The sequence below is a fragment of the Mesocricetus auratus genome, unplaced genomic scaffold (assembly GCF_017639785.1).
Source record: "Mesocricetus auratus isolate SY011 unplaced genomic scaffold, BCM_Maur_2.0 Super-Scaffold_6730, whole genome shotgun sequence".
NCBI classification, from domain to species: Eukaryota; Metazoa; Chordata; class Mammalia; order Rodentia; family Cricetidae; genus Mesocricetus; species Mesocricetus auratus.
In genome coordinates this window covers 3,119,609-3,132,691 of record NW_024429184.1, presented here as the reverse complement: position 1 = coordinate 3,132,691, position 13,083 = coordinate 3,119,609, and the positions used below count along the sequence as shown (strand labels likewise).

At 49.6% G+C, this 13,083-nt stretch overlaps 1 protein-coding gene and 1 pseudogene across 5 annotated transcripts in view; both read right to left on the bottom strand.

Annotated features, from left to right (window-relative positions):
* Positions 1-13,083, bottom strand: part of Epb41l4b (erythrocyte membrane protein band 4.1 like 4B) — a 153,079-nt gene that overhangs the window by 117,724 nt on the left and 22,272 nt on the right. The gene's annotated exons all lie outside the window — the stretch shown is intronic.
* Positions 10,028-12,066, bottom strand: LOC121138900 (annotated as a pseudogene).

The window sequence follows — 13,083 nt, the reverse complement described above, 5'->3', positions numbered from 1 at the left end:
CAAACAAAACAAGTGTTATACTAGCTGCACCCCAGCCCTGATCCCAGCCTCCACGCTCATGATCCCTGAACCTATGAACAGCTGGGTTTTTGTTGTTGTTGTTGTTTTCGAATCTGCTACCATTAAGTTTCCTCACCCTTAAATTGGCCTGAGATCAGTTCTACGTTAAGTACTGTAAGAGTTCAGGCCTGTCGTCCCATCTCTCAGTTCTCCATCTCATTTTTACAACATGCCAAAGGCAGGCCTGAGTGGAGGAGTCCTGGAGCACTGGACCCTCAGTGCCTCATTAAGGGCACCCATGTGGTGAGGGGCTTCCAACCCGGTTCTGCAAAGGCCTGCGCCCTGTGCCTCTGCAGGGTCACACGCCGCATCAGGAACCCAGCTCTACCACTCCCTCCCGCAAACGGAGCGTGACTTCTGTCACTCTCGAGAAGACCGTAATGCTCTCATCTGCTCTGTCAATCTCGCTCAACGGCTTGGTTGTATCAGCGGGAAAGCAGGTGGGCATGCACGTCAGCTGGTGCCTCTCCCCCAACAGAACAGGATTCACCCAAGCCTCCCTCCCCTTCCCCCCAGGATGCAGGCATACCGCCATGTGCTTTTAGTCAAATGCTTACCGAAGCACAAGGTATCTGGGGTCTACTAATCCCACCAAAAGAAGGACTGAGGTTAGTCCCGTGTAGGATTTTTGAAAACCTACCTTGATCTCTAAGATCAGTTTCCTTTTCTAATGTGCCAGTCTCAGAGCCCTACCTGGGATCTCGTAGCTGGCATCAGAGCGGGTAGTTCTCAGACGGCCCCTGCCTCAGGGCTAGAGCCCATAGTTTCTGAGAGGTATTACTTTCATGATTACTCACTAGCTCTCTCAAAACTGCCTTACTTGCCAGTTTTCTTTCTCTTTTTGCTTGTCTTTCCTTCCTGCCTTCTGTGGGCAGAGCTGCTAGAGTAAGAAACTAGCTCTCTGTGAGACACACACACACACACACACACACACACACACACACACACACACACACACACACACACACACACACACACACCAAGTGACCCTAACCATCTCAACTCAGAAAGGAGAGTTCCTCATTGTGGCCACGCTGCTAATCAGAACAGAGCGCACCAGTGACACCGCCCACCTCCATCCCGAGCCCATCTTCAGGGTCCTGGCATAAGGCTTAGGTTTAAATAGGGTAGGGAGGTAAGAATGACATACAGTCAAGCTGTCCTGGTCAAGGGGGGGGGGGTCCCAGTCTCTCCCGCCAGCCGTTGTCAGAGAGGTATGAAATGTCTTCTGGGTTAGACTCAAGCTGCTCCCCTGGCTGGCACTGGCTTCAACATTTTTCCTTCTCCCAGTGTGAGGTCCCTGGAGGAAATTTTAACTCCTATGAATCGTTGTTTCAATAGTCTTATGAGCAAAAGGAGAGGCCAGAATGTCTCTTCAGGATATCCACTCCCCATTTTCCTCTTCAGTGTGGTGCCTGGCCCCAGGGTCTGACCTAATAGACATGTTCTACCACCAATGAGCCCCAACCTGCCCGTTTATACGAACCTTTGTAGGAAACTGGCCCTCTGTTAGAGACACACGCACAACAAGAGGCCTAGGCATGTCCCCCAAACACATGTTCCCCCATGTGTTAAGGACTTGGCTCCCAGAGTGACACTGTTAGAAGTTTACCTTCAGGGGTTTTTTTTGGGGGGGGTGCCGGCTAGTCAGGAGTCCTCGGGTCACTGGGGATGTGCCCTTGAAGGAGTTTACAGAACCCCACCCCACTCCCATCTGTTTTCTGTTTTCTGCCTCGTGGTATAAATGATTTTTTCCCCGCCACCTGATCCTACCATGCATGATACGCACCTGCTTACTACAGGCTCAAAGCAATGGGACCAGCTGGTCTTGGACTGTAACCTGTACAAACATGGGCCCGAATAAAGCTTCCTCTCCTGCAAGTAATTACTTTTGAGTATTTTGTGGTAGTAACATATAATGACTAGAAAAGCCCCCACTGTCAATACAGCAAAGCCATCATACACAAAGAAGACAAGGCTGTCGTAAACACAAACGACTGAAATTATCAAACAGAAATACCACGTCAGCAACTAGACAGATGGCTCAGAGATTAAGACACTGGCTGCTCTTGCAGAGAGAACCCAGATTCAGTTCCCAGCATCCACAAGTTCCAGGAAATACAATGTCCTCTTCTGGCCTCTGCAAGCACCAAGCTGGCACATGGTACCTGTGTATGTGTGTGTGTGGGGGGGTGAGTGTGTGTATATGTGTGTGGTGTCTGTGTGCCCGTGTGTGTTCATGTGTATGTGTATTATCTGTGTGTTCATATGTATGTGTATGTCTGTGTGTGTGTGCGCACATGTGTGTGTGTGTCTGTGTGTGTGCATGTGTGTGGTATGTGTGTGTGAGCTTGTGGTGGGTGTGTATCTGTGTGTCTATGTGATATGTTTGTCTGTGTGTGCCTGTGGTGTGTGTGTCTGTGTGTCTGTGTGGTATGTTTGTCTGTGTGTGCCTGTGTGCATGTGTGTGGTATGTGTATATGTATGGTGTCTGTGTGTTCGTGTGTGCCTATGTGGTGTGTATGTGCACACACACAAGCAAGAAAACACATAAAATAAAAAATCTTTATTTAAAAAAGAAGAAAATCACTATTTCAGCCATTAGCAAGATTTGGTGACTAAAAACTGAACTGTAAGCCATTGAGGGATGTACACTTGTAATCACTGCACTTAGAAGGCTGAGACAGGAAGTTCCCAAGTTCAAGGCCACCCTATCTCAAAATAATGCCTCTTCCCTCAGAAAAGGAGACTAGGCCTTACACAAGTCACATGGCCAGATTATACAATGTATAACTGGCAAAACAAGCCTTGGAACCCCCAGGCTTCCTGTCTTTTAGTGCAGAGTTCTTTCTGTCTTACCCCATGGCTTCCCAGCCCACCACATTCACCTTGGCTCTGAATGCATGCTAAGTGTCCTGCAAACAAGAAATATTTATCAATGAGAATGGTAGTGCATGCCTTTAATCCCAGTACACAGGGGGCCTACATAGGATGGTCACACGCTTGGGGCCAATCTGGGCTACACAGTAAGACTGTCTTAAAAAGGACGGGAGCACTGGGCATGGTGACAACTGCCTTTAATCCCAGCACTTGAGAGGCAAAGGAAGATATGAATCTCTGTGAGTTTAAAACCAGTCTGGTCTACACAGCAAGTTCCAGGCCAGCCAGAGCTACATGGTCAGACCTTGCTTTGGGGAGGGGGAAGGAGAGGGAGGTGAAGGATGGAGGAAAAGCAGGGAGGGAGGGAAGGTAGTTTTGTTGTTGTTGGTGGTGGTGGTCTTCTTTTTTTTAAGTAGAGAAAAAGAAGAGATCCAGAAATTCTTCTTGAGCCCAATTTGACACATGAATACCAAACGCTACCTGCAGATCTCAGGGTAGGAGAGGCAGCTCGCCTTTGGCCAGCTGGGAAGTCACAGCAGTGTGGAAAGTGGGTTCTGTGCTCACACACTGACACAGAAGCCGAGACGCTGTAGGGAACTGAGCAGCAGCAGTCCGGGCGGCTCCCAGAAATTGAATTCTGGTAAAGCGGAGCGCATGTGATTAATTTCCTGATTTGCCTGGCTGCTGTCAATCTCTCGGAAATCAGAGGAAGCAACATTACCAACTGCTCTTAATTTTGAAAACAAGGAAGCGAGAACGCTTTTAAAAGCAGGCTTTACATCTCAGCTGGCCAGTCAGTGGAAGGGGTGTGGCTGCTAAGTCCACGTGACCCTCTTGGGCCACTGCGAGGGCCCTGGATGAGCTAGGGAGTCTGGGAAAGGCCTGAGAGCTGTCCCACCCCAGAGTCACAGCCATGCCTAGCGTCAACTAATGGAGAGATCAATAGAGAGCATGGAGGCTCTGTGTTGTATTATCGATCAGCTATTGACCAGCCTGTTCCCGGTGATAAGCTGTCTTTGGGCCAAGCTGTGTTTAGATCTGGGCAGAGATTCAGTGCCCTAGGCTCTTCCCTTTGCCCCTCCCTCGCAGGATGCAGGGAGGACCACAGGGTTCTACTGGCCTGGATCCTATGCTTACTTCCTTGGGGGTGGGGGGTGGAAGGGTGTCGAGGATCAAACCGAGGGTCTCACATACTCAAGGCGAATGTTCTCCGCTGAGCCACACTTCAGACCCCTTGAGCCTTCTCTCACTCCAGTGAGGATATATAACGCCTGCTGGTGAGCTCCACATCTGACAGCCTATGCTTCCACCCAGAGACGCTAGATACAACTCCTGAGTTAGAGTCTAAGGGAGGGGCCTCCCACTTATTATTACTCAAGGTGCTGGAAAAGGGTAAAAAAAAGAACCACAAAGCTCATTTTTGGGGAGGGGAGATGCCCTGCAACACTTCAAACACATTTCCAACTCTCCAGAAGGATCTTCATGCATGCTGTTGTGGACTCCTCACTGCCTGATACACTACCCCACTGACAGAGACCTCCCTAACGCCATGGCCTGGGGGCATCCCATTTGCCGGACACTGTGTCATAGTGCTTCTGTCCCAAAAATCTCTCTAAGTACCCTAGCAGGTGGGACAGGGACGGGAGATGTGCCGGGTGGCCTTGGAGGCCGATGCCTCCCACACAGTGGTTTCTGTCTCCTGCCAAAAGACAGGCAAAAGTCAGAACATAGAAAGGGTGAGACCGGAAAACTGTCCCTAGTTTTAGGCCACAATGCCATTCCCCAAAACAAAAACACAAGCAAGAAGCAGGTGTGACAGTGCTTGTAGACCCAGCACTCCGAAGGCTGGAAACAGTAACAGTGGGAGTTTGAGACCAGCCTGGACCAGCCCAGAGGGACCCTGTCTCAAAACATCAACAACAGCTACAATAAGATGAACAGAGTATATGGGGACTTGAAAAGGGAAGGGGAGAGGGAGAGGGAGAGGGAGAGGGAGGAGAAGAGAGGGCCTTTCCCTTCCCTTGACTCTGGAAGAAACTGGCATAGCAGCCCCTCGGGGCTGCTTGCTCTGGAGGAAGGGCCATCCAGCATGTAAAAAGTCTACCTACCTACTCTGAGGCTGCCATGCTCACCAGCAACTATTATAGTGGCATCTTGTTTCTGGACAACAGATTTGAGGTGCTGGCCTTAGGGTATGGCTTTGGTGTTTGATGTGATCCCTTATAAGGAAGAGGAGGGGGTCTCTCTCTCTCTCTCTCTCTCTCTCTCTCTCTCTCTCTCTCTCTCTCTGTCTCTCTCTCTGTCTCTCTCTCTGTCTCTCTCTCTCTCTCTCTCTCTCTCTCTCTCTCTCTCTCTCTCTCTCTTGTTGTAGTCTGAGCATCCTGCATCCTGTGCCTCCAGGTGCAGAATTTATCTTCACTGTGTGAGTGTCCCCCAAATAAATATCCATTATTCTTTTATTTGGGCATTCATGGACTTCCTTTATCATGCCTTCAAACTACCCCAGCTGGGCCAGCCTTCCCGTCACCCAAACACATGAGGGTTCCACCCCACCCTGGTCATTCAACTGAGCATCTCTGGGGAACCTCAGCAGATACCCCCAAGGGCAGAAGACAACACCAGCTGAGCTCAAGTTCAATTCTTTTCTTCTTTTTCTTTCTTTTTTTTTTCTTTTTTCTTTTTTTATTTTTTTTGGTTTTTTTGAGACAGAGTTTCTCTGTATTTTTTTGGAGGCTGTCCTAGAACTCGCTCTGTAGACCAGGCTGGCCTCGAACTCACAGAGATCCACCTGCCTCTGCCTCCCGAGTGCTGGGATTAATGTTATGTAATAGTATGTATAAATGTGGGCACAGGTATGCACATGTAATATTTTTCATTCAGTCATTCATCCATGGTCAAGACACTCATTCTTTTTTGTTTTGTTTTTGTTTGTTTGTTTTTCGAGACAGGGTTTCTCTGTGTAGCTTTGGAGGCTGTCCTGGAACTCACTCTGTAGACCAGGCTGGCCTCGAACTCACAGAGATCCGCCTGCCTCTGCTCCCCCGAGTGCTGGGATTAAAGGAGTCTGGCCTCAGCTTCAATTCTTGACCAACATAATCCACAAAAAAGATCCACTAAGAAATGGCCACTTAAGGCCCAGAGCACTCTGAGAAGTTTATTGTGTAAGAACAGATAAGCAGGATAAGACACAGACACAGACACAGACACAGACACAGACAGGGCATGTGTGTGCAGCATATGTGTGTACAGAAAAGATTTCATACGTATCAACTTTTTTTCAAATTGAAGCCAAGTTTCTCAAGAAACACCATACGGTGATGTTAACTTGAGTATCACCTGCTTGGAAACAAAGGAGAGCAGGATAAACAAACTTATTCCTTATTCTCTCTCTTTTTTTTTTAGGTGGTTTTCAAGATGGGGTTTCTCTGTGTAGCTTTGAAGCCTGTCCTGGAATTCACTCTGTAGACCAGGCTGGAAGGCCACTAACTGTTTAGGAGGAGATGCTTAACTCTCTGAGTTAGCCAGCTCCAGGAAAGGGGCTTGATACGTTGGAATGCAAGCGCAGAAGGGGTACACCAGCTGACAGAGAGATCTACCAAACACACCTACAGTGGCTTCTCAATCAAGTGAGGAAAAAAAAAACAGAAGGTTCTTGTAGACAAACCAGACATTTGTGCGTGACATTGAGAAATCACCATTTTGTAATGAACGTGATAATGACATATGGATACACCTAACGCATATACATATTTGTTAGAAGTGACCAATTAAGAAGTTAGCGGCTAAACAAATTATGAGATAGCTTTAAAATATCCTAGAGTCGGGAGTTGGTGGTGGCGCACGCCTTTAATCCCAGCACTCGGGAGGGAGGCAGAGGCAGGCGGATCTCTGTGAGTTTGAGGCCAGCCTGGTCTATAAAGTGAGTTCCAGGACAGCCTCCAAAGCCACAAGGAAACCCTGTCTCGAAAAACAAAAACCAAACAAACAAAACACCCCAGAACTAAAGTACAACCCTCCTTCATGCAGCCCAGTCAGACAAGCTCCCAATGAGGACAGCTTTGGAGGCCCCAGTAGCCGGGCCTGGGTCCAGCAGCCAAGTTCCCAGGTTAAGAACCCAGGCGTGATCTAGAAACTTGCACTTGACAGATGGGACAAACAAAGCATGAGGTACGTAGGTTACAGTTTTCAGGAGGCTACTTTGGGCCAAGAATAGAAGGCAGGCCTTCTGTGAACACCAACAGCCTGTCTTACAATGGGTCTTGAACAGTCTGCACCGTGCTACCTAGGCCAGCCAGACAAGGGGCACACTTCGCCTTCTGCTCCCAAAAGGTTAAGAGCCTAACATATAGAACACTGGAAAACCAGATACTTAGGTGCTAAAAACCCTATCACTATAAGAAGTGATCCATTTAGAAAACTATCCCCCCCTTTCTCTCTCCCCCTCTCTCTGCCAAGCAGGGGGCGGGGCAAGGGGAGGCACCCAACCGACCACCACAGGAAAAAGCAAAAGCAAAACGAAATAAACTTGTGCCCAAAGAAAGAGTAACATGCAATTAAAATGATGGATATCCTTTTGGGGGTGGGGGGGGAGAGGAACAAGCTTCTAGGAGAGGGGCAGTCCCTGGAATAAAATGTAGACATACTTTTTGCTGCCAGATTGCAGACGCCTCCCTCCCCAGGCTATTGTGCAAGCAAATATCCCCACATCAATAAATATGTAGCATATCCCACCGAAGCCAGCCAAGAAACGTTGAGCGGAAAGAACAGATTTTGGTGGATGTAGATGTCTCCCCAAACTGTCCTGCAACTCAGGCCTAATAGAATGCGCTGTGAGGGCTCTGGAGATGATTTGACCAGTAAAGTACCTGTCTTGCAAGCACACAGACCTGGGATTAGGTGTCCAGAACCCACACTGAGAGAGAGAGAGAGAGAGACAGAGACAGAGACATAGAGAGAGACAGAGACAGAGAGAGAGACAGAGAGAGAGAAGCCAGGCATGGTGGTACATCCACACACTCTAGCACTGGGGTCAGGGTGTGGAATGTGGATTAGAGCCAGGCAGGTCCCGGAGCTCACTGGGCAGCCTACGGAAATTGTTGAGTTTAAGGTTCAGTGAGAGACCCTGTCTAGAATAATGCCACCCCACACCCAGCCCTCCCTAAGCCCAGTCCCACCGGAACCCCCACCCCTGAATCCAATCACAACTTTTTAACTGTGAAGGAAGATTTTCGGATCTGACTGCACACGTAGTAACACGGGGCAACCAGGCTTGGGTTTTGAGTCCTGACTCTGGTTCAGCTTGGGTGGGGTCTGATGTCCAAGAGTTCCCTAGCCAGTAAAGATGTTTCTAACAACCGTATGAAGCCAGGTGATTAATTTAGCAGGGCCTCGCCCAGAGTTTACCCACAGGACACACCTAGTAATGGCAGCAGCCTCAGCCTTGGTAGCACGCCTATCAGCAGAGGGTGGAGACACGCGTCTTGAGTTAGGCGACTGAGCAGCGCCTTTGGTCAGACTGCACGACGTACTTCCCCCCCCGTTGAATTCTCAGTGCTGAAGCCTTGATCTCGGGGTGTCGAGGTGTTTGGAAGCAGGGTGTTGAAAGAAGCCAAGTTTTAGAAGAAGGCTATCAGGAGGAGCCCTACTCCACCTGACTGGTGTGTCTGTAGAAAGAGGGGGTGGGCTGGTGGGACGGCTCAACGGGCGGCGGTCCTTGCTACCAAACCAGGCGACCTGAGTCCAGTCCCCCCGAGCCCACATGGTAGAAGGGGAGAGCTGACTCCTCACATCGTCCTCCGACCTCCCACACGTACGCTGTGAGTTCACCCATGGAAGAGGAGAGAAGAGAGGACAGGGCTGGACAGACGGGACACACACCCAGACACTCACAGGGACGGACATACACAACCCAGGGAAAGACGGGCAGCCGGGGGTAGCCATTCCCAACGAGGGAGAGTAGCTTCTGAAGCCAAAGCTGCCGACCCGCAAGGTCTTAACTCCAGGGCCCCAGAATTGTAAGAGGGTGGACTCCTGTGGCTGAAGAGTTCCCAGGAGGTGGGCACACTGTACGGCTGCCCTAGTCGGCTAGTGGATATGTAACCTGAACTGGTCATCTCCTGTAACCAGACAAGACTTCCTAGTGGAGGGGACTAGGACACCAGCCCAGCCACGTAACATCTGGTCTACATTTGGCCCTGCCTACAAGATAGGCTGGGACAAAGGTGGCACAGGAATTAATGGGGCTGGCCAACCGATGACCGATCCAACTTGAGACCCTTACTTTATAAGAGCCTGGAGGGCCAGGACCCAGAGGGTGGACGGCCCAGGGACCTAGTATAGAACCAAATAAAGTCAATGAAGCGACTCCTAGTGGTCTTCTGCTATACTCATGGAGCACTGCCTCACCCAATTGTTATCAAGAGGCTTCACCCAGCAACTGATGGAAACAGCCAAACATCGGGTGGACCTTGGGGTATCTTGTGGAAGAGGGGGGTGGGGGGGCAGGCCTGCAAGGGACACATGCTCCTTGGGCCTCTGACATTCTAGAAAAGAGACTAAGAGACGCGGTGGTCAAACTAGCCTGTGTTTAGTACTTCCTGGATCACACCAATTTTTTCCCCCCTGGTTTTTCAAGACAGGGTTTCTCTGTGTTGTTTTGGAGGCTGTCCTGGAACTCACAGAGATGCGCCTGCCTCTGCCTCCCGAGTGCTGGGATTAGAGGCGTGCGCCACCAACGCCCGGCTCACACCAATTATTATACACAGACTCTAGAGTGGTTTACTCAGCACGGAATGTGTGTGTAAACGTTTCAAAAAGGTTAATGGGTGGAAAGTCCATGAGTTCTTTTCATTTAACACCATCTGTGGTGAGCTTGACTTGTTAAAAATGGACCTAAAACTAACAGGGGCGTCCCTACCCATTCACCCAAGGGGGGCACATGCAACATGAAGCTGTTTTTTATTTTATTTGTTTTTCTAAGCTTTATTTATTATATATACAGTATTCTGCCTGCATTCATATCTGCATGGCAGAAGAGGGCGCCATATGTCATTACAGATGGTTGTGAGCCACCATGGGGTTGCTGGGAATTGAACTCGGGTCCTCTGGAAGAGCAGTCAGTGCTCTTAACCTCTGAGCCATCTCTCCAGCCCTGTTTTTGTTTTTGTTTTCTTTAAGCGTTAGATAGAACTTTATTTGAAACTCTGATCTACCAAGTTAGTGTTTTCCACCAACTCGGGGAGCAGAGACGTTCACAGGCTTCACAGTCTTTTTGTTTCGGTGCTGCTTCTGTAGGGGCCCTGGCAGCAGCCATTGCTGTCTGCTTGGATGCCTGCTTAGCCTTGTTTGCTTCTTTGGCAGCACAGGTAGCCTGCTCTCGCTGAGCTTTCCTGACGTCTGGTTTCGGACTCCTCTTGGCCATGGCATCAGTAAGGGGCTGCACCAGTGACAGCACACTGGAATCTGACTGCCCGACGAGTTCTTTTCTTTCGAATTTCTTCCGACGGTCCTTTTGTGTGTGTGTTTTCTTCTACAGAGGACAGTCCGGTTTATCTGCCGAGGATTCCTTCTGGAAAGGAATGCGGACTCGCATTTCGCATCAAGTAGCTGGAAAACCTTCCCGTGGGTCCTGGCGTAGCGCCGCCCGTACCCTGGGTAGATCTTGTACCCGCTGAAACTGCACAGCCCGACCCTTCATGGTGACAGCGGCCACCCAGCCCGAGAGAGGAAGATGGAAAAGAGAGACCATGAAGCTGCTTTTATAGGTGACTTTTCATCTTTCTTTCCTTCCTTCCTTCCTTCCTTCCTTCCTTCCTTCCTTCCTTCCTTCCTTCCTTTCTTGGGTGGGTGGTGGTGAATCTGTAGTTTGGAGTTTTTGCTTCTGTTGCTCTGTTTAATGCAGGGACCAGAGGTGGCTCAGCTGTTAAGAACTCTTGGTACTCTAGCAGAGGGACCCAAATTCAGTTCCCAGCACCCATACAGCGGCTGACATCTACCTGTGACTCCGGTTCCAGAGGACCTACACCCACTACCTCAGGCCTCAAATGTCACCAGTCATGCACGTGGTATACTTACATACAAGCAGTCAAATGTGCATACTTATAACAATAAATAATGCTTTAAAAACTAAAAAAAAAAGTCACGCAGCGTTGGCGCGTGCGCACATGCACGCACGCAGGCATAATCCCAGCGCTCAGAGAGACAGAAGCAGGTGGATCTCTGTGAGTCCGAGGCCAGCCCGAGCTACAGAGCGCATTCTAGGACAACCAGGACTACGCAGAGAAACCCTACCTCAAAAAAAAAAAAAAAAAAAAAAAAAAAAAAGGAGCCAGATTCAGGGGCACACAGCTTTAACCCCAGCACTCGGCAGGCATGAACTGGAGGATCTCTGTGAATCCATTTGGTCTACATAGCAAGTTTCAGGCCAGCCAGGGATACACGGGGGACAGCTTGTTTCAACAAAAACAAACAAAAAAGAGCAAAAGGTACTGCCCGTCTGTGAGAAGGCAGAGGTGGTGCAGCTCAGTGGCAGACAGAGCACAGAGAGTCACGCGGCCACGTGGAGAAAAGGAAGGCGTGAGATTCACAGTCTCCACTCAGGTCTGGGTCTCCAAGGAGGGCACCAAAATGTCTCCCCGAGGCACGCAGTTCACAATTAACGTGAGCAGCTTGATTAAAATCTCGGCTGTAAGTTCACCATACAAAGTCAGTCTTGGCCAGCCATTGGGGGGGGGCACATCCCAATTACATATGCATTTTTTGGTAAGGGACAATGGAATGCCAGGCAGGGCACGAGCCTGAACTAGGACTATTTGTGAAATGTAACTTTAAAATAGAATGCACATGTTGGAAATTATTGACAGAGCTAAACGCATAAGAACAAATATAGTAACTGCCTGGGTTGGTCATAAACTAACCTCAACTTCCACCAGTTGGGGTGGAACAGACCTGGAATGGCATGGGGCCCCAAGGCCCTGGCACAGAACCAGACGTGAACCACCCCCAACCCCCATGCCTTCTAAGAAGCCTCGAGAATTCAGGGGGTTGGGAGGGAAACCATCAATAATAAGGCTGGCCACACATCCTGAACAACTTACAGTGGATGGTAAAGAGACGGAAAGTCACCATAATAAGGGATTGGGGGGGAGGGGGTGTCACCACGCAGACCTAAGCAACTGCCACACTGCCTGTCACATTTTCCCAGCATCTAAAGAAAAATCTAGAAATAAGAATTTTTATATAAAATGGGTAGGCTTTTTGTTGTTGTTGTTGTTGTGCTTTAAACTTTGCTTAGACCTCGCCGGGCGTTGGTGGCGCACGCCTTTAATGCCAGCACTTGGGAGGCAGAAGCAGGTGGATCTCTGTGAGTTCGAGGCCAGCCTGGTCTACAGAGCAAGTTCCAGGACAGCCTCCAAAGCCACAGAGAAACCCTGTCTCGAAAAACCAAAAACCAAAAACAACAACAACAAAAAAAAAAACTTTGCTTAGACCTCTAGCTGACTTTTCTGAAAACACTGAAGTGTGGCGTGCACAGAATATGCGCACCTACATTCAGAACCTTCATCAGTGTGAGCGCCCCGGGTGGGTAGTTCACCCTCTAGGACAGGAACCAAAACCCTCCCCAACTTAACTTCAACCTGCCAGGAGGCTTCCGTGTGCCTCTGGGGTCCCACCCCTCCCTCCCTTCACCACAGAGTCACTGTATTTGTTTTGAAATGAGTATCCATGGGATCCCAGGGCGGTTATCTTTCACCGGAGGGCAGAGAGAGCACCCTTGGATTTCCAGCCCAGCCCGCATCCTTGAACAAAAGGCACAGGTGACACTTTACAACCCTAAGAGGAAGAGAAATGAGATCCTCGGTGAGTCCACCTTTGTGTGCTCGCCTGCAGAACAGAGAGACCTGGAACCAGAGAGCAGGGAGGAGATAAGGAGAAAGAGATGATGATGGGTGGCGGCAGTGGTCAAAGTCAAAACGGAAGGGGAGGGTCTGTTTCCTGATCAAAGGGACAGAAAGAGGACCGGGCAGTGGCAGGTGACAGAGGGAAGAAACCAAAGTTCACAGTGCGCCCAGGAAAGCTGAAAGCAAGCAAACTATCTATCGCCAGGCAGACTGGGATGATCCCTGTGACCTTCTCTGGGGACAG